This window comes from Carcharodon carcharias, chromosome 14, assembly GCF_017639515.1.
Source record: "Carcharodon carcharias isolate sCarCar2 chromosome 14, sCarCar2.pri, whole genome shotgun sequence".
Classification (NCBI taxonomy): Eukaryota; Metazoa; Chordata; class Chondrichthyes; order Lamniformes; family Lamnidae; genus Carcharodon; species Carcharodon carcharias.
The window spans coordinates 120,349,162-120,356,821 of record NC_054480.1 but is presented as its reverse complement, the minus strand read 5'-3'; positions in this window follow the sequence as shown (position 1 = coordinate 120,356,821).

Genomic DNA, 7,660 nt, shown 5'->3' with positions numbered 1-7,660 from the left:
AAGCTTGCTCCTTTAAGACGTGCAGCACAACAGTTACTTCTGTTGACTAAGCATTTGCTCAATGGGGGGATATGATGCCTGCCTAGTGCATTCTCATTACATGCAGATCAGTTAAAGCAGGAAGTATGTGCACATTGGGTAAAGAGCTGGCAGAGCACACTTTCAATGTATTCTGTTTGTTATGTACTTAAGCCATATACTTACATTGGCTGGAATCTCCGATAGTTTGGTCAATTTACTGTTTAGTTCCTTTATGAATGTATAATCAGTCACAACAATTTGCAAAACGCAATCAAATTCACACATAAATCCCAAAGGTTTTAGGGCTGAAAGTCAGGAGAAGCTCCATTTTAGATACTAAAAAAAAAATCAACAAAATTTTTCTTCGATTTTTAAAATGAGGGGGATTAGACTCAGTCCATGTGGCTGGTCTATACAAATTGGATAGATTAAGCCTGAGCAGGTGACATGCATGTAAATTATGTAACCACAGAATGAGGCTAGATTTCATAAAGTTGTTTTTCTTTTTGCAGAGGGTGATTTACCTTTGGAAGAAGTTGCCAACTAATGAATGGATTGTAGATTTGCTGCAAGAGTTCAAAAGGTAGCTGAATGAGTTCCGATGTATGAACAAAAGGTAGGTGGGGCAATTAACAATGCAATTTCCTTTATTACAAAAGGAAGAAATCCTACTGCCATTGTATAGTGCCTTGATGAGACCATACATATGGTACTGTGAACAGTTTTGGTTTCCTTACCTCAGGAAGACGATTCCTGCCTTAAAAGAGGTGCAGCAAAGTTTCACAAGATTGATCAAGGGATGAGAGGATTGTTCTATGAGGAATGATTGACTAGCCTGGGACTATAGTCCCTGGAATTTAAAAGAATGAGAAAAGATCTCATTGAAGCATATAAAATTCTTAATGGAATTGCTTGGGTAGATGCTGGAAGGATATTCCCTCTGGTTCTAGAATTCCAGCCCTGAAACAGCCACATGTGTCAATTATAACACCCAAACTACCATGTTTGTTAACTCAGCAGAGCCTGGGAATCAAACTTGAGATTATCTAGTTGCAAGGCTCAGTTGAATATTGCCTTTACTAGCAGAGCCTTTCCGATATCACGCAACAATTTGTTTCTCATAGGGGTCAAGAGACTCACTTACTGTTTGTTAATATGTTAGCCTTCACTCGTTGACAGCACTCTTGTTTCTGAGTCAGAAGGTTGCAGCAGTTCAAATTCCAGAGATGTGAGCACATAATATCAGCTGACACGAAGGCTGACATCTCAGTACACTATTTTGTAAGTGCTGCACTGTTGGAAGTGCTTTCTTTGGGATGAAATGTTAAACCGAGGCCCTATCTGCTCTCGCAAGGAATCCATGGCCCTATTTGAAGAAGGTAGGTGAGTTTGCCTGGCGTCCTGAACAATTTCTTCAGCCAACTTCATTAAAATACATTAAACCATATATTCAGCTGTGCTGTAACCATTTTTTATGTTAACTAGGATCCTAAGCCCTCATTATTCAAGCAGGAAGCTCACGCACACTTCCATCCAGAAATGTGATGCTGCCCATAATATTAAATGAGGTCACGCCAGCATTTCACTTGCTATGTGCTGGCCTCGTACTGTTAACCACCATGAAGCCTCCAGTCACCTGCACTAAAAGGATCATGCAAAACTTTCAGGTTAGTAGCTAATTTATAATTTATGGCTGCTACTTGACCACTGGGTGTTGCCTGCGGTGTTGCACACTCTAGAAAGTTTGTTGTCTGCACAGAGAGAGGTTTTGCTGGTCTTGTAGTGTTGTTGCTCTTCACCTAAATCAGTTTTCCCTTTCACCAACAGTCCCACAATCCTTACCATTCTCTTACAATTGCTTCCTTCTTTTCAAAATGATGGATCTTGTCCTAATTTCACTGCAAAGACACACAAAATCCAGAACAAGAAATAAAGTTTTCAAAAAAATCATATCAGCATGGACAAAAAAACGAATCACCCCTATGTAAGTGCCTGTCTTGCATGTTTGTTTTCTCATCCTAGTACTCCTTTAAAATGTTTCTCCAGTGGTTACAGTTTGAGAGGTTAAAGATAAGTGAACTCCATGGAAAGCAATTCAAGTGGCCCTGAATGATGACCTCAAGCAACTCTGGGCCTATTGTGGTCCTGGCTGCAGACTACATTGTGAGTTGAAGCAGGTTAGACTGGTTGATTGAGTGGCACTATCAAGAACACTAGCAGGTGTCTCTCCCATGAGCTAAGGCCCTTCTCCTGGAGGGGTGGAGGCTGTGGGGAGCACTCCAAAAGCTCTGCTGGAGAAGAGTGCAGGAATGATGTGATATCCCGGAGGTCCCTTTTAATTGTGCACCCCAAAGCCAAGATGGCAGCCGTATAAGTTTCTATGCCATATTGCATAATGAGCTTTCATGGAAGCTGTATGTGCTGAAATAGGAGCCATCTGAGCTTCTCTGGCAGCAGCTATCAGCTGTTAGAGCTGTCATTCCACTGTGGGATTGATGAAGCTGACCGTTCGATTCATGTTGCAAGGGCATCTCAAAACGCTTTACAGCCAATTAGGTACTTTTGAAGTGCAGTCACTGCTGTAATGTATGAAACACAGAAGCCAAAATGCATGCTGCAAACTCCCACTGACAGAAATGTGATACTGACCAGTTTTTGTGATGTTGACTGAGGGATAAATATTAGCCAGGATGCCAGGGAAAACCCACCTGCTGTTACTTGAAATAGGAATCTTTTCCATCCACCCGAGCAGGCAGATGGGACCTCACCTTAATATCTCATCTGCAAGATGGCACCTCTGCAGTGCAGCACTCCTTCAGTGGACTATCAACCTTGATTTTTGTGCTTGAGCCCTGGAGTGGGATTTGTACTGGGAACCTTGTGGCTCAGAAGAAAGAGTTACAACTGAGCCACAGCTGGTCATCTGGTCATTTATCTCTTTGCTGTTTTGGGACCTTGGTATGTGCAAGTTGACTGCCAGGTTTGCCTACATTACAACAGTAACTATAGTTCATAAATGTACTCATTGATTAGAAGCATTTGGGACATCATGTATCAGGCTTCTCCCCCCACACTCTTCTCCCAAGCCCCTCCCTGCGGACCCCAGAGCCAGTTTTCAAAATGTCAGTCAAACAGGTAAGTTTGAATGGAAGATACTATATGGAGCTGCTCCTCTAATCACAGGCCTCTCTCACGTTTGCTGATAGGCTCAAGGAGACAAGGAGTGAGGCTTTGGGAACGAGGGCTGAGGAGCCAAGAGCTGGGGAGCTGAGGGAGCCAAGGAGCTAGGCCCGGGGGGGCCAAGGGTTGGGGAGCAGAGATGCCAGGGAATGGGTCCCAGGAGTCCAGAGCAAGGCCCAGGCTGTTGGAGCTGGGCTCAAGTGTGCCGGAGCGGAGCACAAGGAAGCGGAAATGGGGCCCACTCGTATTTAAGTAGGTGACTGGAGACTGTGTAAGAGAGACAGTGTGGGGGGGGTGGGGGGGAGAGAGAGTGTGGGGATTGGTGAGTGAGTGTGGGCACGGTGAAAGGGTTTGTAGGGGTGAGAGAGTGTGAAGGGGTGAGAGAGTGTGAGGGGGAGTGAAGGGGTGCAAAGAGGTGAGAGACTGAGGGGGTGAGAGAGTGTGAGGAGGTGAGAGAGTGTGAAGGGGAATGAGAGAGTGCAGATGGGTGATGAGAGAGTGTGGGGGGGGGAATGAGAGAGTGTGGGGGTTGGGAGAGTGTGAAGGGGTGAGACAATATGAGGGGGGAGAGAGTATTGGGGAGCTGAGAGAGTGTGAGGGGGAGACAGCATGGGGGAGGAGAATGTGTTGGGTTGAGAGAGTGTGAGGGAGTAATTGTGTGGGGGGTGAGAGTGTGGGGGGGTGAGCCTGTGAGGAGGGTGAGAGTGTGAGGGAGTGAGAGTGTGAGGGGGAAGTAAGAGAGGGAGTGTGTGTGAGGGTAGTCTGTGTTTGGGGTGAGTGTATGTGGGGGCAGACCAAGTCCATAAGTCTGGTGCGCTCCCAGTATCAGGGTTCTCATTAACCCTCAGCCACACACCACCATGCACTCTCATCCACTCTCACGGTGGGTGAGGGTGAGCGTGTAAGTACCCTGAGACTGGGAGTGAGCCGGACACACAAACTTTCACCCTATTACACTCTAATACTCCTCTTTATTTATTACTCATTGATTTTTCTGCGCCGGCAAGTCATTTCTTTTCATACCTCAGATTTTTTTTGAAATTCTTGTTTACAGTTGAGCCAAACTTTATCTTTGCGAAATTTGCTCATTGGCCACTTGAGTAAGAAAAGTTTTGAAATGTCACATCCCCGCGCAAAAATGTTGGACAGGCATGTCCTATATAAATGTCAAATAAAAACAGGAAATGCTGGGAAAACACATTAAGTCTGGAAGCATCTGTGGAGAGAGAAACAGTTAGAATTTCGAGTCCAGTATGACTCTTCCTCAGAACCCTTCATCAGGGTCATATCAGTTCTGAAGAGTCATATTAAACTCGAAACATTAACTCTTTCTCTCTCCACAGATGCTGCCAGACCTGTTGAGTTTTTCCAACATTTTCTGTTGTATTTTAGATTTCCAGTATCCTCAGTATTTTGCTTTTATCTTAGCACTGCATAAATGCCAATGCTTTTTCTTCAATTTTCATGAAGCTAAGTGATGAATATGTTGTTTATTTGAGTGATTCAAATTCCAAACAGTGGGTGGATTAGTGCTAGTGGCAGGAAACCGTTACAAATTCATAAGTTGGTAAATTGTGAAGCTTGTACAAACAATTCATCCATTAAAAAAAAATGAGTGACATCTGGAAACTTGCGCAAAAGATGTTTTCTACAAACAGCATATAGAATTACCACACACCCCACTGATTCCTAGATTAATACTTCTAAAATTTCTGCAGGAAATTATGTAGGCCAGGGTTGAAACCACAGTGCTTTGAGAATGAGATTTTTCATCTTAGTATATTAGGTTACAGAAGACTTTATTTTAGCAAGTCAATTAACTTACACCAATTCCAAGATATGAATATTCCAAAACTTCACCATAATAAAACTTAGCTATAACCAGGCCAAGATTTTTCTTGTTTGTGTCTTGGTCCTCTGAATAAAAGTATGATCTTTCCAATGGCGCTTCATCACTAACACACTGACATTGACAGAGCGCTATCTTCTTCTTCATTTTAATAAGGACTGCTCCATGTGTGGGTTTGAAAATGGCTTTAAGTGGGGTTTCATCCTTCCTTACTTTTTGGGTTGTTGCCTGCCTGGTCTGCATGTGTCAGCTACCACAAATACCCTTAAAAGGTGAAAATAGTTTTGCTGCCTATTAGAATGATCAAGAATCACGATACCATCTCTCAGATGCTGAAGACAACTTGTTGTGGCAAAACATGTGGGCGCAGACTAACACAACATCATGAAGGTTTAGCTTAACAATAAAATTATAAAGCCTCAATCTCACCATAAGCTGAACACAAGTCAGAGTTTAAAAATAACAAATACTTGGCATTTTGCATTTCTTATACTCCTTCCTTCAAATAACAGCTATTCTGAAACCACTATTTTAAAATTGTGAAAAGAAGCTATTGTGGGTTCCTGTGGTGAAAAGATCACAAATGATACACAAGTTCATCCAAACTGAATTAATTTCTCGCAAATCCAGTGAAATCCTGGCATAGAAATTTGATAGGGTCCAAAAATGGGCAAGGAGGTGGCACAGCATGTGCTTCGCACATCAGTTCACCAAGTTCCATGTTAAATTCAGGCTGCGACCAATGTTTCCTCTAAGCTGCTTGGGTATGCAGGCGTGCAGCAATCTGGAATGTGCCGCAGAGGGAACAAGGAGGCCATACACAAGCAACACTACCTCAAAATGTGCTCATGCCCTGCCATGTGGTAATCTTCAAGGGACCATGCAGTACAACTTAGCCACACACAGCAAACAGAAACTAGAGGGAACATTGGCTAGGACCTCATTAAAATTATTCAGGCATTCAGCAAGTGCTATTCATGCTATTCACTGGCTGCATGCCTGCTTAAAAACACAGGAGTTTGAACTTCTCTGACACCACTTAAAGGTAGCTAGAACCTCTGAAAGGAGAGATGCACTCTAGCTATAGACAACAGGGTAACATTCCACAAGAATACAAGAGATAGGAGCAGGAGCAGACAATAAAGCCCATTGCCTCATCATTCAATACAATCATGGCCAATGCTACTGACAGGGAGAGAGATGGTGGGATAACTTTTCCCCTTTCTGCTCACCTCTCAGTTGTCTGCAACAATATATGTGTTTATAGGGAATGTTTTATTGTTTAGAGTTGTGAGCTTTAGTACTAGACATGAAGCAGGCTTTCAAGTACATTTAAATCAGAAGAAAAAGTAACATTTTTCAAACAACACCCTGAAATGTAAACGTAATGAAAAACACTCGCTCCCTCATGTGCACAGACAAGCACACATAAGTAAAGATGGATTCTAGAGAATGAAGCATGCAGCTAGAATATTAACAGAATATAAGAAGCAAATCACATACAGATTGAGTCCTATAAGTTGTACATGGTTGTGGATGGGTTCTCTCTCATGGTTCTTTGTAACTGAATGGAAGTTGGAATTCTCTGGATTTTCAGAAGATGTTATGGCTGAATTTCTGTAGAGATAAATATTTACAGGTGAAAACAAACTAGTCCCTCTTGTACTGACTGAATTATCTGATTGTTAGGCAGGGTTCTGTTCCCCTGCCTGGAGGAATGGTTCCTCTTGTCCTGATAGTTTCCAGACTGAACGGGTCTCTCTCTGGTTCTTGGGGTAATGAAATTCATTATCTGAAGACAGTTTTGGTCACATGATCAGTACGTCTATTGTCGACCCAGAATGATTTGGAAGTCTGGAGCCATTGCTACACAATGGGCAAATGAATGGATTATTCACACCTACTCATGATTATCTAGTTCTTGCAGCTCTGTTGTTAAGTATCAAGCTCAAGACAGTGGGTCTAGAAGTCAATTGATTTTGAGTTTTGGTTAATCCCACAAACAATAGAAGGTGTACATTTCATTGATGGTTTACATCTTGGTATGTCCATTCAAGGGGAGGCACCCCAAACTTAGTCATTTGCATTTCAAGAGCTTTCCGGAAGCATATTCAGGCATGAATTAATCCTTTGTCTATGCAGAAATCACAGGTCACTTGACTCTCAGTGCCAACTTGGGCAGCATTTTGACCACTTCTTAAAGTTAGTTTCAAAAAGTCCACATTGACTGAAGTCCATATCATGGAAGTTAGGAATGCAATGTTCTTACTGGACATGATACGGATCTTAGGCTTCAACTCCATTTTCCACTCACTCCCCATATCCCTTGAGTCCCTGAGAGACCAAATATCTGTCTACCCCTGCCCTAAATATGGTCAATGATAAAGCATCCACAACCCTCTGGGATACAGAATTCCAAAGATGCATAACCCTCTGAGCATAGAAATTTCTCCTCATCTCAGTCCTGAATGATCTCCCCCTTAACCTGAGGCCATGTTCCTATGTTTTAGACTCCACAACCAGTATAAAAACCTCTCAGTGTTTATCCTGTCAAGTCCTTTTAGAATTTTATATGTTTCAATGAGACCACCTCCCAATCTTCTAAACTGC